The sequence below is a fragment of the Sinohyriopsis cumingii genome, chromosome 1, assembly GCF_028554795.1.
Source record: "Sinohyriopsis cumingii isolate HCF-2022 chromosome 1, ASM2855479v2, whole genome shotgun sequence".
In the NCBI taxonomy this organism is placed as follows: Eukaryota; Metazoa; Mollusca; class Bivalvia; order Unionida; family Unionidae; genus Sinohyriopsis; species Sinohyriopsis cumingii.
In genome coordinates this window covers 99,436,798-99,448,115 of record NC_142961.1, presented here as the reverse complement: position 1 = coordinate 99,448,115, position 11,318 = coordinate 99,436,798, and positions in this window count along the sequence as shown.

The window sequence follows — 11,318 nt, the reverse complement described above, 5'->3', positions numbered from 1 at the left end:
TACTAAGATCACACAAAACCACTAAGTTCACACAACACTTATACGATGGCACAAGACCTCTAACATCACATGAAACTACTAAAATCACACAAAATGACTAAGATTACACAACACCTCTAAGATGCACAGGATCGTTAAGATTACACAACGCCCCTAAGATCACACTACACCTCTTGATCACACACAACCACTAAGGTAACACTACACCTCTAAAATCACACAACACCTCTAAGATCACATAGCACCTCTAAAATTACACAAAACCAGTAAGATCACACAACACCTCTAAGATCACACAAAACCATTAAGATTACACAACACCTCTAAAATGGCAAAATATCACTAATATCACACAGCTCTAAGATGACTAGGGAATTTAAAGATTACATTTTGCGTGTAAAAAAGTGTATGGAAATGCAGCTTTGATAAACTCTTTACACACTAACATGTTTATGCCATGTCATTGGTATAGATATTTCATTTTACAAGGAAGAAGATATTTGTACAATAATTCATAAACTAAATATTAGTTTTGTATATTACATCGATACGGCTAGACTATTCCTGTTTATATTTTGCAGCCCAGTCCTCGTGTTAGTTGAAAACTCATTTCTCTTGGAGTCATCCCTGAAGCACAATCATATAAAAAGATAAAATGGCCACAGGAGGAGAGGAAAAAGTTGAGTACAGTCTTGCCAATGTTGGAAATCTGACACTAGAAAACAGTAAGTGATCCACAAGTTACATATAAAAATCAGTGGAGTTTGTCAGTGAATATTTTCATACTTTGCATGCTGATACTTGTACTATATTCATTACATGGAGGAGAATGTCAGTGTCTATTTTATACTCATTTGTGTTCTAAGGTCTGACATACCTAATGGAATGTGACAGTTAATAATTTCATATTTTCATAGTCTTTCTTAAATACGTCTGGCATATTTATTAGAATATTTCAGTGAATACTTTGAATTTCGATCTTAGTTTCATGCTCTTTTGTTACCTAACATCGGTCATGCTTAATGGAATCTGTCAGTTAATATTTTCATACCCTGCATACATATGCTTTTAATACATATATTAGAAAGGAAAGACAAGAAAGACCGTGTGTAATAGCAATACAACAGCCAGTGGAAAACGCATCAGAGTTGGCTAAGCCTAAATGTGGAATTACTAAGTAACCTAAGAACTATAATGTAAAACCATAAGCTCAGGTTTTGGTAATTTGATATTCCAACTGGCTGCAATACATGTCTTCGTTGGTTATACGTGTAAGCTTCCACCATGACACCTATTGTACTGGCTTTCTGTAAGATGGCATTAGTCTAATGGTTATAAACAGAACTTGCATTTAGAATTAACATTTTTATTTCGCATTAAAGCGTCAAGTCCTGTAGTGTTTCAAACAAACATACAAATATAGTAAATACGAAGAACGAACCCAAAGACAGAGTCCGCGTCATAACAAATGCAAGTATTCTTTTTCTCTCTTATAAAAGAGATTAATAACTGACCCCACTCTTTGTTCAGTGTAGTGTGTGGCTACATAAAGTGTATTCATATGCAATATGAACCGACCGATAGCGAGTGTGACTGCCTGGTGACAGGCATGAACATGCTCTTGTCACTGTTGGCAGGTAATCTTTCCACCGCAAAGCTAGGTTTGGTTTTTACCGAGCTTAAATAATTATTTACCTTTATGTATAGCGCCAAAATGTCTGCCCTGTGGAGAGGTATTAGATTTTTGTAAGAAAAGGGTCAAATATCTATCAATTCTTTTTCTCACACGGACGATGATCAGACTACCTTTCTTGGGATGATCTCGATCTAGAGGCTGTTCTTACTGAGTATAGAGATTATGAACACAAATAAGACTGGTAACGATGACGACGATTTTGTTGATGATAGAGCATCCCCAGCCAGATGTGTTGTTTGTCTCTGGGACAAAGTAAATTCAAGAAAACATTGTTTTTTTAATACAGATTTTATGTATGCGCGTTCTTAAAAGATTGGAAATTAGACGTCACAAGAATAAAAATTTGTATTTGCATGTTTTCAACTAACCAACATCTAAACGGAAAGGTCTCATTTTATTCATATTTGAGTAGAATTACGTTGAGGACTAATGTTGCCTTCTAGTTAAAGTCTCCAGAACATGCTTTGCAAGACCGTGTATAAAAAAAAATCATGTCATCCAAGTCCCGTATAATCCAGTCTATAGTCAACTTTGTTGGCATAAATCTCAAACTTGTATTGCTATTAATATTATTTGTCACAAGCATGTGTTCACAAGATGGCAACACAAGACTGCATTGATCGTGTAATGATATGAGGTGCCGTTTTATTATTGTATGCTGTATAATACATTTGGTGTATGATATGCATAGTCTAGTGTTTGATAGCATGCCTTCAAATTCATTATATTATTATTTCTTTCAATTTATTGTTTTATAAATTAAGTGCATGATATCTTAAATTTGTCTAACGAATGATTTACATTCCGTCGGAACTCAGTGAAATGTGTTGGATATAGACGCTATTTCCCAATATTATAAACAGAATTCAAGTGTGAAGAAAACACTCGCGACTAAACTTAAATTTTGGAATTTTCTTTACACTAATTAATTAAGATTTTATATTCGCCAAATATTAACTACAAATTAAGTTAATTGATATAAAAAATAAAATGATATCACAAGATAAATATAATATAAAATAAGGAAAACACGTAAAATGGCGCTTCATATTGCCAGGTCTAATAAGGTTCGATGACCAAAATATTTAGATTTATATATGGATAATATAAACAAGCTATTATTTTGGCATGCGTTGAAACTAAAGGTTCAATATTCGCCCTACCCACCCCACCGTCAACCAGGGTAATTATCCAGTACAAAAATATGCTATTATTTTGACATGTGTAGAGCTTAAGGGTGAGTAATCTTCCACCCACCAAACCGTCCACCATGGGTTGTATCCATCATAGTTGTCAAAACCCCGCTGCTGTATTATAAATAATGCTGATCCACTACGGTATTATAAATAATACTGCAGAAGGCGTGCATTAAAATTTAATGAATCACGAGCCCCCAGTCAGCAGTTCCGACTCTCTAAATGCATATAACAACTCAAGGTTGAATATATAACAATTTTATCAAATATACGAATGCAAGAATTTCATGGACATAAATGTTCAGCTCAATATATCATAATACAATAATGGCCGGATTGACCAAATGCACTTTTTACTTCGTCTTATAGAAATTACTGTCCTATTGTGAGAGAGTCTCTGTTCAGTGAGTTTTTCCCCAGTACTCATCTAATTTCTCTTCTTTCCTCCTTTCTTCCTCGTCCTCCTTCTATACACCGTGCCTCTTGTGTACACACTGGAAGTCTTTACGGCTTCCTTCTTATTCTTTCGGTGTCGTCACTTCGTACACCCTGGAATATCTCAGCACCGACTCTCTCGGCACCCTGTGAGCTTCCTGAAGAAATATAAGGGACGAACACCTTTGTCTCAGAGGTTCATAAACGCATTTAACACCTTGACCTCTAGCCAGTTCGATGTCGGTTGGACCACAGGAGTTTGACGTTTTATCGTCAGGACGTCAGACTCCTGTGGTTGGACCATATAGCACACACACGCGTGCGCGCGATTATATGTGTGTGTGTGTGCGTGTGTGTTATTGGTTTATTAATCTGTGATCCGCCCATGGCATTTATAAACATTGTTTCGACTCTATGTCATCATTTCTATTGATCAGTCATGAATGTCCACTGATTAATCACTAGCGAAGTAAGAAAATAGGGATACAAATATTAAGAATTCCCGCTCGACCCCCGCCATTAATAAAGGAGAGAGTACTCAGGAATCTGGAGTGAGAGAGAAAACTTATTTGTGCTTGATGAAACCTTTGAAACTGAAACTTAAACTAAGTAGCCTACTATAACCTGGATCGTTGTAACGGTATGTGTACACTTTCCATGGGATTTATCTACAGTGTTCATAGTATCAGTAATACAAATTCGCAATTGTCTGTAGAAATTATAAAGCAATTTTCTTGTTCATGAGGCACACACATTGTAATCAATTTAATAGTTGTTTTTATTGCTGTTTTTTTTTTCTTTCTTAAACCAATAATTAGGTTGTAAAACAAGGTTACTTTTAAATATCAAAATATCCGAAAGATGCCCCTCCCAACTGTCTCTGTGTTGGTTGGTCAGACAGCAGACAAATCGACCTACAGAGAAACATGTAGACTGCTAAGAACAGAAATGCCCTTTGGTAATTATCCTTAACCCCCCTTCTCTCTCTCTCTCTCTCTCTCTCTCTCTCTCTCTTTCTCTCTGGACCACAGTAGCACGCTATTTTATAGACTGTGTCATGAGACGATGTCTAGTCCTATGAATGACGGTAAAAGTTCAATCAAACCGACCAGTGGAAACGGTAAAAAGAGCTACTGATGTAGGATAAGCTTCGTTTCCCTATAGGACACACGGTACTAATGGTATGGACAAATGTGAACCAGCCTGTCAATCGATGAAAATAGAGTATATATGGGTTTGGCTGACCAGGGTTGGTTAATAATATATGTTATATTATAGGAAAAATAATCTTTTGAGAGCTTATCCTAGTTGTAAGTGAAAACAAATTAGAGACATTGTTTTATTGATGGAATTTCAGTCCTTTAACAGTCTTGAGTTTGGAACACTCATTATTAAAATTAGCACCTGACTCCTTGGGGCGGAATTTTCTATTGAAAGCACATGTTTGAAACACATGCAGGTCCAGAAAATTCCGCGGCTCATATCCGTTCCTTAATACAGAAGCTGACATCCAGGTTTCATCTATACTGATAAATATAGGTTTGATCATGAGCACTCAAAATTTATAAGTTATTGAATTTTTAATATCATAGTGTTTGCATAGGTTTACTATGGGAAGTGAATTAGTACCGTGAGTCCTTTAATGGAAAATGTATACATCTCGTGGTATGTCAGTAATAAAGCGTACACACACAATATATCTCTGTCTCGGTCTGTCTGTCTGTCTGTTTGTCTATGTATGTATGTATGTATGTATGTATGTATGTATGTATGTATGTAAACTGTTATCTTTGATGTACAACGTGATGTATACATTGATCAATGAATGGAAACGAGGCTTGCTTTACTTACTATTGTTAATCACTGTCAGACTACTTTTATCCTCTCTCTCTCTCTGTGTCTGCTGGTGTTTTGTTGGTCAGTTTCATCATCAGAGGTCCACATACATCGTAGCATGCCACGAGCAAAAATCTGCTACGTTCCATTTTATGGATTTTTATTTCTGTGTTTTGCAACTCTCCTCGATCAACCGACCGATCGATCGATCGATCGATCCATCGATCGAGAGAGAACTACTGAATGTAAACGAATGTGTGTATAGACAAATCAAGGGTGGTAGGGTGGTTGGGAACTGACTGTAAGATTGGTTCGTTGTCCATCTCGGTTTCTTTATTGGTGGAATATTTATTTTTACCACCAGAGAGAGAGAGAACAGTACACTAGTATGTGTGTCACAGAACGATAGACTGATTTAAGAGATTGTGTTTGCCTGAAATGAGTGAATACAGGATATATTTCGTCGAGCACAGGTGCTCGACGCCAGCTTGATGTTGAGAAAGAAAACAATAATCTAAAGGAAAAAATCATACAGAGTGACACAAATACCTTAGATTACCCCCATGACCCGTTCTGACATATGACCCTCCCTATCATAATATATAAGAGAAGGAAAAAGGAAATAGCAGAAGGAAATCGAAGGTCATAGGTGAAACGAAGTATTTGGAAGTTCCATACCTTCTCTCTTGGACATTTTTATTTTTATTTGCAATTTAACTTGTTTAAGTTGAAGTTTTGCATTATGTACCCTGAAATATATTGCAAAACTTGACAGTTATACCAATACAGATTGTAATTTGCTGTAACAGTAGTTTGCTCATTTATAAAACTTACCTAGAATGAACAATTCCAGCATAAAGTTTCTTAATCACAGTGTGTGTAGTTTTATGGAATTATTGTCAAACGTTGTGATTTAACTTGAAACAGGGCCATAACCCGTGCGATGAGTATAATAGCGTCTCAATCGGATGATTATGTCTACATGAAATACTGTGTAATATCCACCTGGAATTTCAAAACCCTTATAAATGTCGTTCATAATACTTACGAATTAATATTTATTGTTCTCGCATCTTAAATACGGATATAAATGTTGACGCTTTTTTAAGAGGACGTTTAAAAATGTATACAGTGTAACGTTACTGGAGAACAATCCACTGGGAAAGGGTATTTTGCAACAATCAGGGGTATCTCAAAATTTTCTCTCTCTCTCTCTCTCTCTCTCTCTCTCTCTCTCTCTCTCTCTCTCTCCAAAGAAACTTGCAGACACTGTTCATTTTACTTTTCAAAGAGCTACGGAAAAATATGAAGAAAATGAAGAAAACGAATATAATTGTTGGTAATAAAGTACCCGTCATCAAATACGAACGTTGTTTTGTGAAGAAGAAATAACGTCCTGAAAATTTGTCGCGATGTTTAAATTTAAAAAAACAAAACAATTAATGATAGTTCATTTACTTTCTCTGGCGGCAATCTCTCACATGGACAATTAGGTGATGTCGCATGACTGGACTAAATGTAATAATGATCACATTGCTACACATTTGACATGTAACGGACATTTGTTTATCACTGCTGAGTTTCAAATCGGTTATTAGGATAACTGTAAATTCTTGGCAAAGTATTTTTGTTATTTTTTGCTTAATCGACATCGCTAATTTCATCAGCGTTAGTAATTTTCAGTTTCTGTTTTGAAAAACGATTGGTACGTGACAATGCATCACACTTTGATACAATCTTATTAACGAGAAAGTCTCTTTACAGACGAAAAGTGCAGTTTTCGTGTGGAATTACCTTATTTCACGAAAAAGAGCCCGTAAACGTGGAAGAAAATGTTAATCTGCTTGAACAAGTTGAATTTTCATTCATTCTCATTTCTGCACGAAAAGGTATTAATCTTCTTTACGACCAGTGATTTATTGTCGTGAACATGGCAGACTCATCATAACAAGTTATTCATGAAAATCTTTTATTTTGTACATATACGGCCAGGATGCACACGTTTAAAGTGAACGAAAGGCGATTACTTTCGTCCCAAGATACTCACTTTCTTCGCGAAAAGTTGTCTTCGTGAAGACTCACTACGGCAATAACATGCACGACATTTGCTTAGTTGATTCTTTACTTTTCACTGACATGATAAAATGGTGCTAGACTTTCCTTTATAGAGAAATAAAACTCGACACATATCAATAATTATATATTCAGAGCTCTGATCTTCAAGCTTGCGAAATAGTTTTCATGGAAAAGAATATAAATTGACATAAGACCCACTACATAGAAGGTGATAATCCCAGAGTCATTCAAGGTGTCAAGGTTTACATGTCTTTGCAAATTATTAGTTCGATCGTTTCAAATGTTTACCAGGAGTTTGCACATAACAACGATACAATTTGGTTAAAAGCTGACGATGTATTCATGTTTTATATTCCGAGAGAGTGATGTAGTTGGGGGAGTTTGTGTTATGCAGTTGAAGACGCGCGCTCCTTCAAACCTCGACACAAACTCTGTCAGAATAAATCGCTACCGCTGTTTTGACCCCTGTGTCATGTAAACTTTAATACATCGGGCTTCGCGGATTTGTAAATATGTACGTTTCTCCATGTTGCATCTTTCCGCCAGCGTTCTTGTCAGTGCATTCATCAAAATCCAAGGCAGCTCAATGTGAGAAAATGCAGCAGACAAGTAAATGAATGAAGACATTTACACGGACTTTCATTGAAATACTCAGGGTAGCATATACATATAGGGTAACTACTAAATGTTGGGTATGACAGGGAAATGTTAGATGAATGATTTATTATTATTATTATTATTATTATTATTATTTTCTAAATTTAGTTCACCTGTCCCTCCTCCCCGTTTGCATGACCAACACTAATAATATCGTTAAACAACTTTTCAAAGAATGGGAGAAATTTCATTCATCAGGCTAAATGCTTTATATTTTCGTGAATTTTTCCCCGGTCTTTATTGGAATTTGAATCAAAATTGAAATTTTTAAGTGATACTGTTTTAGTTTTAAATTAGCGAAGTGTTTTTCTAATTTTGTTATGGTTTTGCTAAGAAATATAAGTTAAGTATATCGTGTTTGATTTAGTGTGCGATCATGCTTTATTTATAGTTGTACTCGTTAAAATCGATAGCCATTATTCTGTTTGCAAAGCCGGTAGTCTATCCACCATTTACTAGGTTCGACTAAAATCATGTTTTTTTTTTTTTGTATAAAAATAAATGTATTCCCCCTCATTTTGTTGTATGCCCGTTTTGTTTACAGTTGTTACGCGGTTGTATGATGAAGACATTTACTCTATAGCTTTCAAGAAATGACCCAGAGACTGAGTTACTTAATGTAAGGATGGACCCCATGTCTTAATTTGTCTTGTCCATTTTGGAGGAGTATACGAGTAATACACACGCACGATTGCACGTACGTAACATGATTAAAAAATGAGGGACAATAGCAGTTTCCACACAGAACCTGTTAACACTCTATTGTTGGTATCTTCAGTTTACAAAAATACCGTACAGAACTATAATAGTGTGATTACTGGGTCTATGTGATGTCTGCTGTAAATCTCTCTTGTAATAATAATAAAATGATGACGCCATTACGACGATTGTAATGGTCAGTTATTTAGTGTTTAAATTATCCATGTATAGTAATTTTGTGTAGATGTGTGTCTACGTTTATATTATGCATTATTTTAATGTTTATATCACCTAAATGTACAAGTTATTTTAGTATTTTAATAAGAATATATCTTTGCAAATTTAGTAATATACGAGGACGACAACCGCTACGACCAATGCAAATTTGTGACAGTTAAATTTAGAACAATAGAATAAGTATCATAAATTTAACAGGAATTAATTTTTTAAGTCATAAATATAATTAATTAAATCATTATTAATGTAATAATACCTTCACACTGCAAATATACAAGTTATGTCATATGTTAATACAATTATAGATGTTTAATATTTTTGTGTAGATGTGTATTAATGTTTATATCACTTTATTTCCACAGCCGACAAGACCCCCTGGTACAGCTTTATTGTTGTCTGCCAAGACAAGATAGTCGTCCTAGACAGGAATGCGGATAAAGTCCGGATCCATCGTCTCCAAGACGGAAAATTCCTGGCCATTTCAGGCAGACTGGAGTCAAGACCACGTGACATGTGTATAATGGACGCCATGAGAATTTGTGTCCTTCATGAAGACGGTCTGATAAAAATGATGTCCATTGATTTTACAGACATGTCACCTGTTATTAAAACGACCAGGAGTTTGCGTCTACAGGGAGTATTGGATGTATATCATGGTGTTGTCAGATTCAAGGATAATCTTGTTGTCACTGGTGACAAACATGGCAGGATGTACTGGTGTATCGTGTCACTTGATGACGGACATGTTGATACGATTCATCAAATCTGTAAAGGGGACGAATGGAGTAGAGTGACAACAAAAGACAACATGATTTACATCTCATGTAATGCTGGTGTAAAATCCCCTGATAATACTGGTGTCTATGGATTCGACATTTTAAATCCCAGTCAATGTAAATATACATACAAACATCAACGTCTACAAATCCCGACATCAATCATTATAAATGAAGACTGGAATATTTTCGTATGTAACTTTGGATTCCCTGGATTCCCTGATGATTCCTGTATTCATCAACTTACAGCTTCATGTCAACTTGTCGCCATTTTCACACAGGGAATTCCACGGTATCTCCATGCCATATTCTGGGACAATGGACGTCTGTATGCCACATGCAGATGGAGTAGTGACATTACTGTATTCCCGCCCGTGCATCAAGGTAATTCATATTTCTTACATTTTATTGACATAAATTTTTTAATGGGGTCATAAATATAATTAAAAACTTCATTTATTGACAGTTCTCAAAGATTTCATTTTAAATTTAGAAAACAAAATATCAACATGACAGATTCGTCATGGATAGTTGTCATGCTGGCATGAAGTTAGACATAAATAAATAGTATTTGTTGTTACAAAATTTATGTTAAGTTCACTTTAATATTCTTAAGTGATATACATTTATTTATACTATTTATTTATAATATATTCATTTCTATGTAAATAAAAATAATACAACTTTGATAGACAAAATTTATCAACTGCTGAAGGACGACGAGATTTTTACCGAGTTTATCCACCAGGTGTCGCTTTTATTCCAAGCGCGTGCCATTCATCTAGATTACAAAGATGGCCGTTGTATGTCTTCACTTGTTCTATACACCGTTCTTGTTCTTGGCACGCTTTTAGAATCATTTACCAAGAATATACATATATATTGTTTAACCATGTCTACATGTTTAACAATGTCTACAAACGCTTCCTTATTTTAAAAATGAATTTATTTATATTTTCTATTTATCAAATTTTGTAATTGGAAATTTATAGCACAACAACTGTCAGTGAAAAATACCGTTTTTAAATCCAAGCGGAAAATGTTGCCAACAATCAGACCAATATTCACTCTTCTTTCCGGGTTTCCTTTTTGCAAGAAAAACTTCCAAAATTATGAATTCTTAGTTTTAACATTTGTAACAAGAATTGAGCAAAGAGGAAAAAAGTGTATTTGTATAAACGCTTACTAAAATGATAAAATTCCCAAAGTTACGAAAATAACATTATTTGTCTAAGATGGCTAACAATATCTCATTTGTCTGGTAAAACATGGACTCGCCCATGTACGTATTAGACCTTATTAGTAAGGAAGATCCTGTGTAGTACTATGATGATGTCAGTCAAGTTATAAATTTGAATTTAATAATGAAATGAGCAAATTTTGTACATTTGTTTCTAAGACTATGACGTTTATTCTGCCCTCCTCCCCGTTTTTCTTTAATTAACTGTGTAGTTGGATATAGAGGGAAATCATTTATACTTTTTAAACTTTTTCGTCTTGTTACATTTTTGTCTAAAATAATTTGTTTCTGTGCGCATAGGAAATTGTGAAATAATAATTGACACTGCACACTTGTCACATTACATAAGGAAAATGTAAGCTTCTAATTTACCAAACAAAATGCAATATTTGTTTTTGAGGCAGTTTAGCTTAATGATGCAAAACATAGATTGTTTAATTTTCAAAAAGAACAAGAATAATTGTTTTCAA